This window comes from Lontra canadensis, unplaced genomic scaffold (genome assembly GCF_010015895.1).
Source record: "Lontra canadensis isolate GAN:19392208 unplaced genomic scaffold, GSC_riverotter_1.0 scaffold2, whole genome shotgun sequence".
In the NCBI taxonomy this organism is placed as follows: Eukaryota; Metazoa; Chordata; class Mammalia; order Carnivora; family Mustelidae; genus Lontra; species Lontra canadensis.
In genome coordinates, this window is record NW_022630996.1 from 24434433 (window position 1) to 24450010 (window position 15578).

General features: G+C 38.2%; 1 pseudogene; it reads right to left on the bottom strand.

Moving 5' to 3' along the window:
• Nucleotides 1-3919: 3919 nt before the first annotated feature.
• Nucleotides 3920-6771, bottom strand: LOC116878554 (annotated as a pseudogene).
• Between the last annotated feature and the right edge of the window lie 8807 nt (nt 6772-15578).

Genomic DNA, 15578 nt, shown 5'->3' on the forward strand with positions numbered 1-15578 from the left:
TCTAGTCATGCTTGATGGTGAGCCTTTTAAAGAGATACTTGCCCAGCTTCGAAGCCAGCCAGCCAAACTGCAGACGTTAGTTAGGTGTTCATCATCTTCTTGATGAGTTTCACCTTCTTATCTAGGAAGTGGCTCTCCAGGAAGCCACGGAGTTGGAGGTCTGTACAGGCAGGACCCAGGATCTGCAGACCGAAAAGGACTGGTTCAGTTTCTTCCCTAGGACTATTGCAGTCTGCATGGCTCCAGGGTTTTACCCTATTCATTTTGGTATAACTTCTGCAGGTCCTGGAAGAAAGCGCGGCCACACACTGGTTTTGCACATTCAAGATGCTGGGAGCCCTCTCAATTCTCTTTGGGCAACGCGGGGAAAAAGTGGTCCATGTCCTCCAACACCATAACATCCTGAACCAAAGAGAAGCCCAGAAACAGGTAAGTGTAGAGACCCACAGATGCATGTTGACCAGGTGTTTGTCACTGGCTCCCCCTCAGTGCCATAAATCTGAGGAATCTGGGAGCTGGTAGTTGATTGGCAATAGGGGGCCAAGCTTGAAAAACAGTGTTGGGGTTCTTACCAGAAGTAGAGGATGGCCGAGAGGATGGATTTGAAGGTTGCCACAGGAAAAGAGGTTGGGAGGGGTTAGAGGCTGGAAGAAGGGGCGTACCTGGGTTGGTCCCATCCAAACACTGTTGAAACAACAGTTAGATCCATGTGACCCCTGGATGCACTGCCTGTATGTGGATTTTTTTATAGTACAGTACTGTAGATGTTATTTTTACTTCCTTATGATTTTCTTAAAACATTTTCTTATCTCTAGCTTACTTTATCATAGGAATAAAGTATATAATATGTTTAACATACAAAATATGTGTTTATCAACTGTCTGTGTTACTGGTAAATCTTCCAGTCAGTGGTAGGCTGTTAATACTTAAGTTTTGTGCGAGTCAAAAGTTATGGGGGATTTTTGATGGCTCAGGGGTTGAGGCCTCTAACCCCCACATTGTTCAAGAGTTAACTATAATGCTAAATGTAAAAGTTTCATCAAAAAGTCAAAGTAGAATTTTCTAACTTCTTATTTATAAAAAACATTACTGAAATAAAATTTGTATCAGGAGCAGTAAAAAATAGGGCATGCAGACTTCCTGAAACATTCATCTGCAGCTTATTTTTGTAGTGGGTGTATACTAGCATCTCTTAATAATAATGCTCTTTGAAAAACCATGGTCTTCAGTGTACTCAGTGTTTTTACAGTACTCTTCATACCACAACCGTGATTCTTAAGTAGGGCCATTGATAACATCCCTGAGCCAGCTGGTAGGTCTGAACACATGAAAATGTTTTAAAAGATGTGCTCACTGCTATCTACCGACCTTTTAGAAAAAGCCCAATGTCTGTATGTTTTATGGACAGTGCTCACAATAGAAGCTGCTCCTTTAATCTCTGAGACATGTTCTGATGCAGTCTTGCCGAATCAGGACTTTTATTAGACCATTATAAACACGAGAATCAGCATATCCAAGATGTTCTTTATTGTAAAAACTCTCTAACAATAATCCAGGAGACTGTCATTTAAGAAATGAACAAAATGGTGCAGTGTCTAATCGTCGAATCAGATCCTACTCTTTTACAGTTGAGCAAGGTCCTGAAATTTAAAATTCTGAATAATGGCTGATCCTGCATTATCATTTCACAAGGGCAGCAAATCGTTTTATCTAGGGTGAAGTACAAACAATAAAAGATAGCCTTATGGCATATTTTTATTTGTTTACAAACAGTAAGTAACCCAGCACAGAACTCGTCAGGATCCCTTATGGTGCTTGGTTTAGGATAAAATAAAAGCCTCTGTGTCTGTTATGAATACAAATACTGGGACACACAGGCACTGGCAACAAACTTTTCATTATAGTCTCAAGTTTCTGGGGAGAAGCTCTATTCAATTATTCATTAATAGTATTTAAAAGCAAATTCACAAATTACAAAAACATAATTATTATATAATCCCCAAGGAAATAAAAATCAATATTTACCCACAGATGTACAAGAAAAATAAGTGAGCCTAAGGAACCTATTATTCACAATAGCCAAGCTATGGAAACAACCTTAGTGTCCATCAACAAATAACCAAGAAAATTATAGAGATTTTAGAAATAGGTATTAATATTTTATATAAAATAAAATACAATTCAGCTATAAAAAAGTAGGAAAAACAATTCAGCTATAAAAAAATGTGACAACCTGAGTGAACCTGGAGGGCATTGTGCTAAGTGAAATAAGCCTGATAGAGAAAGACAAATACTGTGTGTATTGTAAGTACATGGTAAATAATGTTACAATGAACAAGGAGATGCAGATATCATCTCAAAACAGTGATTTCATTTCCTTTGGATAAATAACCAGAAGTGGAATGGGCTAGATCATCTGGTAATTCTATTTTTAACTTTTCGAGGAGCCACCATACCGTTTCCCATAATGGTTATACCAATTTACATTCCCACAGCGTACAAGTGTTCTCTTTTCTCCATACCCTTGCCAGAACTTGTTATCTCTCATCTTGTGATAATAGCCATCCTAACAGGTGTCAGATGATATCCCATTGTTCTTTTTTTAAAGAATGTAGAGAAATTTATTGCCATTTCAAAGTATAACTCAGATGAATCAGGCCAAAAAAAAAAATCATTAACATTAATACATTATTTAACCGGATTTGTCTTTAGAAGATTTCTCTTTTGATAGGCAATTCTGCACCTAATATAGTATAATTTGGTATAAACATATTGTGGATATTTTTAAAGGCCTATGAAAAGATATTTCATGATGTCCATCACAAGTAAATAATAATATATGTTCATATAAATTGATTGATGGATTGTAATTTTGAATTTGTACAATGTTCTAGAAAACTTCTTTCTTCACCAATTTTTATCAAATTGGGTATTCCTATTGTGTTGCATTTGTCAAAATGAGCTCAATAGAATGTGTTTCTTTCATATATGTCAAGTTGCATCTGTTCAAACTATGGAGTTCCCCACACAAAAACCAACATATGTGTTACTGAAACACTTGCTATTGTGGCTGTAAAATATTAATTTCCCTAACATATAGCATTTAGTTTTAAAATATTAGTCCCTTCACCCATAGTATTTCCATAAGCCTATTTGTAGCCCCCAAAATCACCAAAATGGGAACAAACACTCCCTCTTGCCATCCCCTTGCCCTCTTTTACTCCTTTAGAGGCCAAAAAACTTTTTCTGTAAAGTTAGGAAAATATCTAGATAGGAAATATGTTAGGCTTTACAAGCCCTGTTGCATCCATTCAGTTTTGCTGTTGGCAAGAAAGAAAAAAAACAAACAAACAAAAAAAAACACAGGGCTGCCTGGGTGGCTCAGTCAGTTAAGCAGCTGCCTTGGGTTCAGGTCAGGATCCCAGTGTCCTGGGATGGAGCCCTGAATTAGGCTCCCTGCTCAGAGGGGAGCCTACTTCTCCCTCTCTCTTTGCTATCTGTGCTATCTCTCTCTCTGTCCTCCCTATCTGTGCTATCTCTCTCTCTCTCTCAAATAAGTAACTAAAATCTTAAAAAAAAAAACAAAACAAAACACCACCATAGACAACCACCACAGTAAGTGAATGGCCATGGCTGCCTATGACCCACTCTGCGTTGGAGTACTACAATTAAATCTGCTCATATTAAATACAGAACAAGATATATCTTAAAGTCTAAAATAAAGGTAGACTTTTTCTTTCAGAGTCCTTTAGGAAAAGCATTATGTAATGCCTGAGAAATATCATCTACTTAAATATAGCCTCACAGTTTCATTCTTTTCTCACCCTGAGATAGTTATTGAGAAAGGGTAATCTGTGGCCCAGTGAAACATCTTTGGGGACATATATTACTTAAATAGAAAGTGATATTACTTCTACCATTATAAGAACCCCAGTTCCCAAATAATAGCAGCCCTTGGGTAAGAAGCAAGTGTCTGCAGCATGCCTCCAACATACTGAATATTAAAGGACAGTGAGTTCTTCTGGCAGTGACAGCGGCAACTCAAGGTTGTGTTTTCCTTTCTGTAGAGGGATGAAAGTGTCCATTATTTTTCTTTGTATCAAGTAAGGTGAGGACTCAGAAAATGCATTATCAGGTGAGATTTTTGTACAGGTAACTGGATCCAAAATGAGTAGAACCCTTTCAGCCATTTTTTCTGCTGGGGTGCTGCAGAATTCAACTGTTGATGGAATCTTCTTTTGACTGTTAGTGCCAACATTATCCAGTAGATTGTCATTTACTGCTTTTACCAGCTTGGGATGTGTTGATGCTAGTACTGCTCTGGTATGAGGATTTGTACTAGAGTGGCAGGTATGCTCTCTTCCCCATTACAAGGAGACTAAGAGCTTCTCCAACAACTTCTGAGTGACTGTCATTTCCTGATGAAACTTCTCCCGTTCACTCAGTAGATTTTGAACAGTGCTCTGTGTGTCACGGTTGTGATGCTGTAAACCTGCTCTGGGTTGGTTAAGTTATCTACTATAAACCTTCTTCTGAGAAATTTACTTGGCCACACATCACAGTATATTGACATAAGTTCTAACTATTTTAGAAAGTTGAGCTGTGTCTTGACCTAGGCCTTCATTTTCTTTTCTTTCTTTCTTTCTTTTTTTTTTTTTTGTAAGGTTTTATTTATTTATTTGACAGAGAGAGAGAGAGATCACAAGCAGGCAGACAGGCAAGCAGAGAGAGAGGGGGAAGCAGGCTCCCCACCCAGCAGAGAGTCCGATGTGGGCCTCGATCCCAGGACCCTCATATCATGACCGAACCAAAGGCAGAGGCTTAACCCACTGCCACCCAGATGCCCCTCGGGCTTCATTTTCTAAAATAAGCCGATTTGGGGGCTCCTAAGTGGCTTAGTCATTAAGCATCTGCCCTTGCCACAGGTTGTGATCCCAGGGTCCTGGGATTGAGTCTCACAACAGGTTCCCTGCTCATCCGGGAGTCTGCTTCTCCCTCTCCCTCTGCCTGCTGCTATCCCTACAAGTTCTCTCTCTCTCTCTCTCTCTCTCTCTCTCCATCAAATAAATAAATAAATTCATCTTAAAATAAGATAAAATAAAATAAGCCAACTTTTTCTTACAGGCTAGACAAAGTGATACTGAAGTTCATCACCAAAAGAAGCCACTAGCAACTTTATTTAAACTCACAACTGACTTCTGTACACTGAGCTGGTTTGAAAGATCTTTGTCCTGTAGTAAACTTTAAGAGTCCTTGAGCTTTCCAGTATATTCTTTACCTCAGATAGTTCCTTTCTGGGTTCTACAACTCCCTCTGACTGACCAAGGAAGTCTCCCCTATGACGCGTCCCAGAGACTTAACCTTTCTATTTTGGGGGGGGGGTGGTTATCATGGGTTATAGCAGTATTGGGAACTAATATTCTTTTTTTTTTCTTTTTCTCTTTTTTTTCTTTTTTGTTAACATATAATGTATCATTAGCCCCAGGGGTACAGGTCTGTGAATCTCCAGGTTTACACACTTCACAGCACTCACCATAGCACATACCCTCCCCAATGTCCATAACCCCACCACCCTTTCCCTACCCACCTCCCCCCGGCCACCCTCAGTTTGTTTTGTAACATTAAGAGTCTCTTATGGTTTGTCTCCCTTCTGATCCCATCTTGTTTCATTTATTCTTTTCCTACACCCCATGTTGTGTCTCCACACCTCATATCAGGGAGATCATATGATAGTTGTCTTTCTCCGATTGACTTATTTCGCTAAGCATAATACTCTCTAGTTCCATCCACGTTATCGCAAATGGCAAGATTTCATTTCTTTTGATGGCTGCATAGTATTCCATTGTACATATACACCACATCTTCTTTATCCATTCATCTGTTGATGGACATCTAGGTTCTTTCCATAGTTTAGCTATTGTGGACATTGCGGCTATAAACATCCAGGTGCACGTGCCCCTTTGGATCACTACATTTTTATCTTTAGGGTAAATACCCAGTAGTGCAATTTCTGGGTCATAGGGTAGCTCTAGTTTCAACATTTTGAGGAACCTCCATGCTATTTTCCAGAGTGGCTGCACCAGCTTGCATTCTCACCAACAGTGTAGGAGGGTTCCCCTTTCTCTGCATCCTCGCCACATCTGTCATTTCCTGACTTGTTAATTTTAGCCATTCTGACTGCTGTGAGGTGGTACCTCATTGTGGTTTTGATTTGTATTTCCCTGATGCCGAGTGATGTGGAGCACTTTTTCATGTGTCTGTTGGCCATCTGGATGTCTTCTTTGCAGAAATGTCTGTTCATGTCTTCTGCCCATTTCTTGATTGGATTACTTGTTCTTTGGGTGTTGAGTTTGCTAAGCTCTTTATAGATTTTGGATACTAGCCCTTTATCTGATATGTCATTTGCAAATATCTTCTCCCATTCTGTCAGTTGTCTTTTGGTTTCGTTGACTGTTTCCTTTGCTGTGCAAAAGCTTTTGATCTTGATGAAGTCCCAATAGTTCATTCTGGCCCTTGCTTCCCTTGCCTTTGGTGATGGGGAACTAATATTCTTACAGTTTCAACTTCCACTGTTTTCTCTGTGAAAATCTTCCTTACTTGAACTCTCAGGATCTCTGATGGAACTGCTTTCTTTCATGGATTCTGAAGGATGTGATGTTTTATGGGTTGGACACCAGCCATAACTTCAACAGATTTAGGTGGCTCCTCAGTTTCCATTCCATCCCCTGCTCCTCAGATTGGGTTGGTTTCTAAACTTTCAAGAGTAGTCATTTTTTATCCAATGAAAATGCACCTCCAGATTTCTACTGAAAGCTGAAGTTCCTTAGTTTTCTGATTTCAGAACACTGCACTTTACAGATTGCTGGGCTCTGTGTTGCAGAGTTAACTTCTCCACACACACCTTTTCCATTCCTAAGCTGATCTGCCCAAACCTCCCTGATATCCAGCTGCACGGTCACATTTGAGTTTTTATCTGAATTTCCCTGATGGTTAGTGGTGTTGAACACCTTCTGATGTTTCTGCTGGACATTTTTATGTGTTCTTTGGGAAAACATCTATTGAGATTATTTGCCCATGTTTTAATTAGACTACTTGTGTTTTTCCTATTGAGTTTTAGGAATTCTTTATATATTTCAGATACTTACCCCTTATCAGATACATGGCTTATAAATATTTTCTCCCATTCTATGTGTTGGCTTTTCTTTTCTTTTTCTTCTAAGAAAAATTTTTTTATTATTTTATTGCTAATATTTTATTGCAGCTTTTATATGAGCAAAGCATTTATTTTGATATTAAATAAGTCATACTTTTCAACGTACAAAAGAGTACTCTTCTACCTGTAAAATATATTTATGGAAAAGGTCACTAAGTCCTTCATTGTATAAAGAATTTTCTCTATTCTGAAAACAAACCTCCAAAGCACTGATAGGTTGAATAGTATCATTATGGGGGTACCTGGGTAGCTCAGTCAGTTGAGTGTCTGACTTGATTTTGGCTCAGGTCATGATTTCAGGGTCCTGAGATTGAGCCCCGTGTTGGATCAGTGCTGGGCCTGGAGTTTGGTTAGTCTTCTCTCTTCCTCTCCCTCTACCCGCTCTCTCTCTCTCTCTCTCCAAAAAAAAGAAAGAAAGAAAGAAAGAAGTATCCTTTTGCAAAAGCCAGACTTTATGTTGACTGAATTAATTAGAATTAATTAAACAAGAAATATTTATTATATACTTACATGTCTTAACAGATATTATGGAAAATTCAAAAGTATAAGTTCCCTGCCTGTGAAGAATTTATAATCTCATGTGGAAATGAATAGTTGATTTCATTATTTGGATAAAACTTTGGTTTTTCATTTCATTATCATTTCTTTTACTATACAGAGGCATTTTGCTTTGATATAGTTATTCCCACTGATTTATTTTTGCTCTTATTTCTTATGCTTTGACTATCATATCCTTAAAATCATTGCCAAGACCATTATCAAGGAGCTTTTCCTTGTGTTTTCTTCTAGGAATTTTATGGTTTGAGATTTTACATTTAATCTTTAACCATTTTGAGTTATTTGTTTTGAGTGTGTTAGATAAAAGTCCAGTTTCATCCTTTTACACGGGAATATCCAGTTTTCCAAGCACCATTTATTAAAGAGAATATCTTTTCTCATTGAGTATTCTAGGCTCTCTTGTCAAATATTAGTTGACCACATACATATGAGCTTATGTCTAGGCCAGACAGTGCCACCAGCTTGGCTCAACAGATGGACAGAGGAACTGGCTGGAACATCTGCTCCAGTGTCCCTCAGAGGAGAACTGCAATCTGCCAAGACCTGGGTGCCAGATGCTATAAGCCCCACTCCTCCTCTCTATTTCTATCTGATCTCCAATGGTCAAGCCCTGCAGATTTCCTCAGTGATTCCTGTGAGGTGAGACCTGAGTGGACCTCCTAGAAAGTGCCTCAAAATGCTGAGGGAGATGGGTGTTCATCTTGGGCCCCTTTTTTTTCCACTGGAGAAACCTAGATCCAGAGGGGCTATCTCAGTGCAATGCAGTGTTGTTCTGGGGGGCGGGGGGAGGGATGTAAAGAGGGATGGGGAAGGCAATGAATGCAGTCAGAGCATAGCCACTCCTCTTACCAGTCAAACATGGTCCTGTTTGGTCTCTGTGGTCCAAGGCGTCCTTTAACCTCATCTCCAGTTTCTGGGATTTTCACAATGGTGTCTTATCTATGGATAATTACTAGTTGGTCTTCTTGTGAGGGAGACCAAACTTTGGAATGACCTATGTCGAAATCTTGATACTATCACTCCTATGATGACATTTTTTTTTAACAAGGTAGACATATTTGAACTGTGATAACATATTAAGTTGGAATACAAATTATTTATAGCTCCAGTTTATAATGTACATTCTAGTTTGTGGCTATCTTCAAAAGCAATTTCATATTCAGTTCAGTTACCTACAAACAAATGTAATTCTCCTGAGAAATGTAGGCCCTCCTTTCTCTCACTCTCTCTCTTTCTCTCACACCCACACATGCATACACATGCTTGTGCTCTTCTGTCTTCCTTCTGTCCCCATGCATTTCTCACCTTTAGTGATTAAACCATATGAAATAATTATCTATTTACAAAAGTCAGAACTATTTTCACAGATGAACATCTAATCTGTTTCTTAAAGACCTCAATGGGAAAGAAAGTTTTCAATATCCAGTTTTACACTTTAAATGGTTTTTGCTAGCAACTTTTCCTCTTAATAAGCTACAATAAGTGTTGATTCTGATTTGTGACAGATATTTCATCTCTCAGAACCCACAATACTGATTTCAATGTTTTTAAAAACTTGCAAAAATAGGTACCACAAGAAATTCTTCCAGACCTATATTCCACAAAGTCTTTCCCTAAATTGTTGTATAAGTATATATTCATATTTTAATGAAGCAAAAATGACTTTGATCTCATAAATAAGACTCACTACAGGCTTTTCCACCAGAGAATATGTCTTTCTCTGCATGTAATTTGAATTGCTCCTGAATGTAATTCAAGACCAGTTTGTGAAATTTTATTAAATAGCTAGACGTTTTGTGGCTATTAAAACCAGCACTTCCTTTTGGATTACTCTTTAAGTTGGTATTAAATGAAAAGAATAATCTTTAAGGTGTTAAAAGAAGGCTTAATGTTTTCTACAATGTGAACATTGCTGGTTATCTCTGATTAGCATTGTAGCTCACCAACATCTCATTTGGTTTTCATCAGCTCCAATTCTAAAAAGGGTCATACGGGGAAAGATTGAATAAAGAAGCAGTGGTTTATGGTAAATAGCTAGAGATAGGAATTGGTTCTGTTAGCTCAACTTGTTCCTCATTAAAAGGAGATTAGGGATAGAGGACAAATGAGAAAGTGAAGAATGGGTCAAAGAGGTACAAAAACAAAGGCTAACTTTTTTTAACCCTAAACAATAAGTTCTCAATTAGAAATTAACTTCATGCCACATAAACAGTGGTTTGGTTTGGTTTTGTATGTGCGGGATTTTGTATGTTTATTTTCTCTAACCAGAGTCACCTTATAGCTCTCAGCACTTCTCTGGCACACTGAATAATCCACGCCCAACATGAGCTAGTGGACTGTTGAAAGAAGAATGGTGCCTTAAGCATGAAAATCAGGAGGAAAGTGAGTTAGGACTCTAAATCAATATGTCATCATGTTTTATATGTGTTGTTCATTAGAACAAAGAGAAAGGAATAAGGAGTTTAGTATTTAAAATTTTCACTTGGTTCATTAAAATTTCTCTTGCCCAACAAATATAGGTCTGGAATATAGTGTGGCAAAGACACCTCACCAATTATTTCATGTGCTCTTACACTTCCCAGCCCTTCTGCAGTTAGGTGAGGCCATATGAGTAGTTCTGGTCAATGGAATTATATGTCTTTTGCAGAGCAAAACACTTCATTCCCAGTGAAAGGTTTTATGGAGCGTTCTTTGCCCATCACATGGGTGGGGAAGAAGCCATGTGTTCCAGATGGTTCAGCTATAAGATAGTGGGGATTCTGTCAGCCAAAATCTCTGAGTGACTGAATCCAAGGCACTACACAATTTTAGCTTTGCCCTAGATCTGTTTCATGAGCAAGAAGAAAATATTGTTGGGTTAAGCCACTGAGATTTTAGGGTTAATTCATTGCTTCTATATATTATAACAAAACTTCAAGAATAATGAAAGAACTGTAAGAACAATGCAAATAAAAGGGAGTTGTTTTTCCTCCCAGCCCCTACCCCATAGAAATACAATTTAGAAATAACAGCCAGTCTGACACCATCATGTTTGCATGACATATGAGCATAATGTTTGTGATGAAGATCAGAAATATCACCAAAGATATTTACACATGTATACACTTTCACACCTACACATATATTTAAACATGCCCTAAGGATACTATGTTCTGTGAGATTTAAGATAGAGCAGTTGAAAATCAGTATACATCACATTTTCATGTCCTTTTTTTTTGAGTGAATGAAGGTCTTAGACACTAATGTGTGACCGTCCTTGAAGATATTATGTTTAGGTGTCTATCTCCAACATCATTTGACAGATGTGATTAAGAGATGTCTAGAACTGTTATTAAACTCAAAACACACAGGTAAACATCCAGAGAAGGCTTTCCAGATGGTCTTTGGGGAGTGTAAAATAAATTCTTCATGAAAAAATGGACTCTACCATCAATCATCTGTTCCTGAGTATAATAAGTGCATCCTTCCCCTTGTCTCAATTGTTCTATTAATAATTTGCTGCTATGTCCTAAATTCTCTTACTAGATGTTATTTTTTCAATGTTGACATGATTTATTATTGGGAAAGGCAGTTTATAACATTCTGTAACTAATGGATTAAAACACTTGCTACATTTTGGGGGGATGCAAAACTCCTGATGCATATATCAGAAGACTAAATGGATGACTACAGGAATATAGGAATAATACATCTAAAAATGCTGGTACGTTAAAAAAAAATCCTTATCCTAGTGTACAGTGCAAATTACTCAATACCACAGTTGGCTGGTACAGAGGAGATCATCAGAAATGGTCTGAGTCAAACATAATCATATGTTTCCCTAAGATTTGAGACCCAGCAAGTGTGATCACTCCTTCCTAGTAGCTGTTGAAAGTCAAGTTTTCTACTATGCAAAGAAAAAAGTCTTAAGTAAGATGAAAAACAAATACAACAGATATAAAGTTTTGTTGTACAAGATAAGTACATTCTAGAGGTCCCCTGTAAAAAAAAAAAATGTGGGGGCACCTGGGTGGCTCAGTGGGTTAAACCCCCTGCCTTCGGCTCAGGTCATGGTCCCAGAGTCCTGGGATCGAGCCCCGCATCGGGCTCTCTGCTCAGCAGGGAGCCTGCTTCTTCCTCTCTCTCTCTCTCTACCTGCCTCTCTGCCTACTTGTGATCTCTGTCTGTCAAATAAATAAATAAAATCTTAAAAAAAATGTGTCTATTGGACATTGAAAACTTACTTTCCCACAGAGGACCTTAAAAAACAGATTAGATGGTTATCTGTGAGAACAGTTCTGACTTTTGCAAATAGCTAACAATTTGTGCTGTACATTTAAAAATCTGTTGAGAGGGTAGATCTCAAGTTAAGTGCTCTTAGCACAGTAAAATTAAAAATTTTTAAAGCTAATGCACATAAAGACACTGAGATGAGCCATTGAGGAAACTTTGAGGTTTTGCTTCCATTATTACCAAGGCCTATGCGTATCCTTATTCCTAGATTCCAGTATCCCTGTGCAACTCAGATTTTAACTGGGTCACCTGCCCCTTGAGACCTGGCTAATGGACTTGAACCCTAATTCCACTATTTGTGAATCATTTGTAAAACTTTGCAAGATTTCTGTTAATCACTAGGATTTGGGAGGTAGGGGATGGAATGTGGAAGTGGCTTAGATTTTCATGGTCATTTTTGGCATCTGCTGAATTAATCCTGTTAATTTTTCTGACTGATGATGTTCCTCTCTGATTTGTGTCAGTCTCATCATGGGATTCAGCCTCAATCTCTTTCTGTAATTCTTAAAAACAATTAAACTTCAAAACAACAACAAAGTACTCTGGCTCTCAAATATAGCATTTGTAGGCACGACAGATTGTACTGAAGGTTTGAAGAAGTCAGAAAAAGATTTACAACAAAGAAATGGAAGCAATGAGTTTTTGGTATTAAATTTTTGAACACCCCATTCCAGGATGGCCCTGTTTCCCTATTTAGAATTCCAGCTTTTCCTCATCATACTGATTCCTTTCTTCCTCTATGCCATCTCAATCTCCTTAATATCTCTTCAGGAGAGCTACAAATTATCTTCAGAGCACTGCTTTGAATTTTAGCTCAAAGCTCAAATTTACGTGTTCAAATCCTTCCAAGGATGCAATAGAAAAGAAATTAATTTTATAGTGCCCACCCTCCTTAAGCAGCAGTTGTTTTAAATGGCAATTTTCCCTATCACTCCTGTAGTAAATTTACCTTTTTTTTTTTTTTTTTTTTTGGTGCTAGGTCAAACTTAAGAGACCCAAACTCAGAAATAAATGCATGATGTACTGGCGAAGACCAATGTAGATTAGTTAAATATCATTTATACAACATTTAAGACCTTTTTTCTTTCAAGTATATGTTGTTCCTCTGAAGAGGAAGGCCAATCTGGACTGTCTTCAACAATAATTGTATCAAACACCTTTACCTTCAGATATGTAGGGCACTTCCAGCCAGGGTTATACATGGTTGGCAAGCAGAGGTCTTTGGAGACATGCTTTAATTAACAAGTGTAATAAATGTTGAAGTAGACAGAAGAGACACAGTTAAATTGTGTGCCTCTAAATGGCTTTAAAAGAGTTAGATTTTCTGCAATATTATTCAGTAACTACTCCTCTAGTAGGTAAGTCTATTTTTCATGGAGAGTAAAAAAGTAAAATTCAAATAATCCAATCTTAATTTACCACATTATCTGAACTATGGTAGTCTAGATAGGAAAACACATATTCTAGATGTCTAATTGTTCATATTTTTCCACTGGACTTCCTCAAACAAGTAGTATATTTCTAATTCAGACATTTCCAAAATCTCTATTGTATTTTTTTTAAATACCCAAATTGCTTAATTAATTAATTAATTAATGTAAGATGTGTTAGTAGTATTCTATCCTTCTGTTTCAAACTCTGCAATCTCACTGAAATTAACAATTAGATACAAGGAAAGGTAAATAGCAGGTTAGGGTACACACTTGAAATCAAGATAATGACCTAACCAGTACAGATGAGTGCATTTTCCCTTGTGGCCCTTTCTCTTGGTTTAACACTTCCAGATACCTGCCATGTGTGTCCAGCCTTTCCCTTAGAGAAGTGAAGAACACCTCCAGCAAGGTATTCTTTCAAACTTCCTGGTCCTCGACTTATTGTTACAATCAGAAACAGATTCAGAAATCAAAGTACAAAAGCAGGTATTTTTGAGAGCTCTGGCAAACACAATGATGTGGCCTGCAGATCATTCAAGAAGAGACTCACTGTCCAGCTGTGAGGAATGTGGTTAGCTGATAACCTCCAGCTCTTAGCTTCTTTCGAGGTCTGCCTTAGCTTAGCTTTTGATCTAGGATCAAATTTTTTACATTGGCTCTCAGTCAAAGACTGATTAAAGCCAAGCAAAGGACAGGACTACATCAGATAACCTATATCTTTGATCCAGAGCTCACTACCAAGCTGGCAGAGACATTCTTAGTTCTTCATGTAGATTGATTGCCTCTTTTTTTACTCTTTTCCTTTCATAGGTTTTACCCTCCAATAAAAATTTTGTCTTAGCATCTGATGTCTGGGTCACCCAGTGGGCATAGTTGGTACCAGAAATGGTCTGAGAAAGTAAGCAGTAAGATGGGGTCTGGGTAACTGTCACTCACTCCTCAGCTGACAATGTATATCCTACCCTGAGTGGCAAGTGGGGCATGGACAGCTTCTGGCACGAGGGAGTATTCTACTTGTTCAAACTTTTACCTGTAGCCACCTGGGAGACTATCTGGGGATGGCTACACTCTAGCATTGAGGATTCAGGCATTCAAACTCTACGGGCAGGGAAGGGGAGGATGGTTAATAAATATAAAGATAATGGAATTAAATAATCTTTATTGAGTTCATTGCTGCCCTAAAAGTGGATAATGAAAATCTGGCAGAAATTAAGAAATAATAGAAAGTGAAGCATAAGAGCAAGAGAGTCTACTTAGCAGCTAAAAAGCAGCCCACCACTCATGCAGTTGGCAAGCAGAAAAAGATGAAGATAAAGGTCAGTATTCAATAGTCAGTTACTGAATTTCAAAGATGGTTGAATGTTCAACAGAGTCAAGGCTGTTATGCTGACATCAGCTCCTAGGATGCTACACCAGGAACATCTAATGAAGATTTTGAGTCCCCATCATTCTCTGAATGTACAGAATGATCCCCACCCTTCCCCATGAACAGCTAGCACTCTTTCCACAAGGAAAGATAAGACAGAGGTTTCTCCCAAAGCAACAGATGCCTTCTCAGGAGTTTTCCTGACCACTTCTCCTGACCAACAGACTTAAAGCAAGTGTTAAGACACAACAATGTAGCTAGGGAAGTGTTGGCTCTCATGAGGGGAAACGATGATGGGACTTAATATTCTGGTGAAAAGCTAGGCTGCTTGGATTTCTAGCAGAAGCCAGAAAAAGTCACCCAGGGTGAATGAGATTGAACTATGTGAATTCCTGCGGCAGCTAGTAGAGGAATAGATTAAAAGTCTCAGTGATTTGGCTCTGCTGGAACAGTTATGTTATGCGAGGCCACAATATCCAAAAGACTGCATTCCTTAAGAAGGCCTAGAGAACACACTATTTACCAAGACCATAAGAAAAGGACTGGTATGAGCATCATTAGCATCATAAAATGTTCAAGATAATTCTCTGTAGGCCAGGGCTGATGGTGGAGGCTGTCACAGAAATTAGTTTGCTGATGGAAGTAAGACCCTGATGCAATAAAGGTCAGGTTCTGTGATTTAACTGCCAGAAGCCAAAGGATTATAATTATTGTAATGAGCAACAATATCAGAATG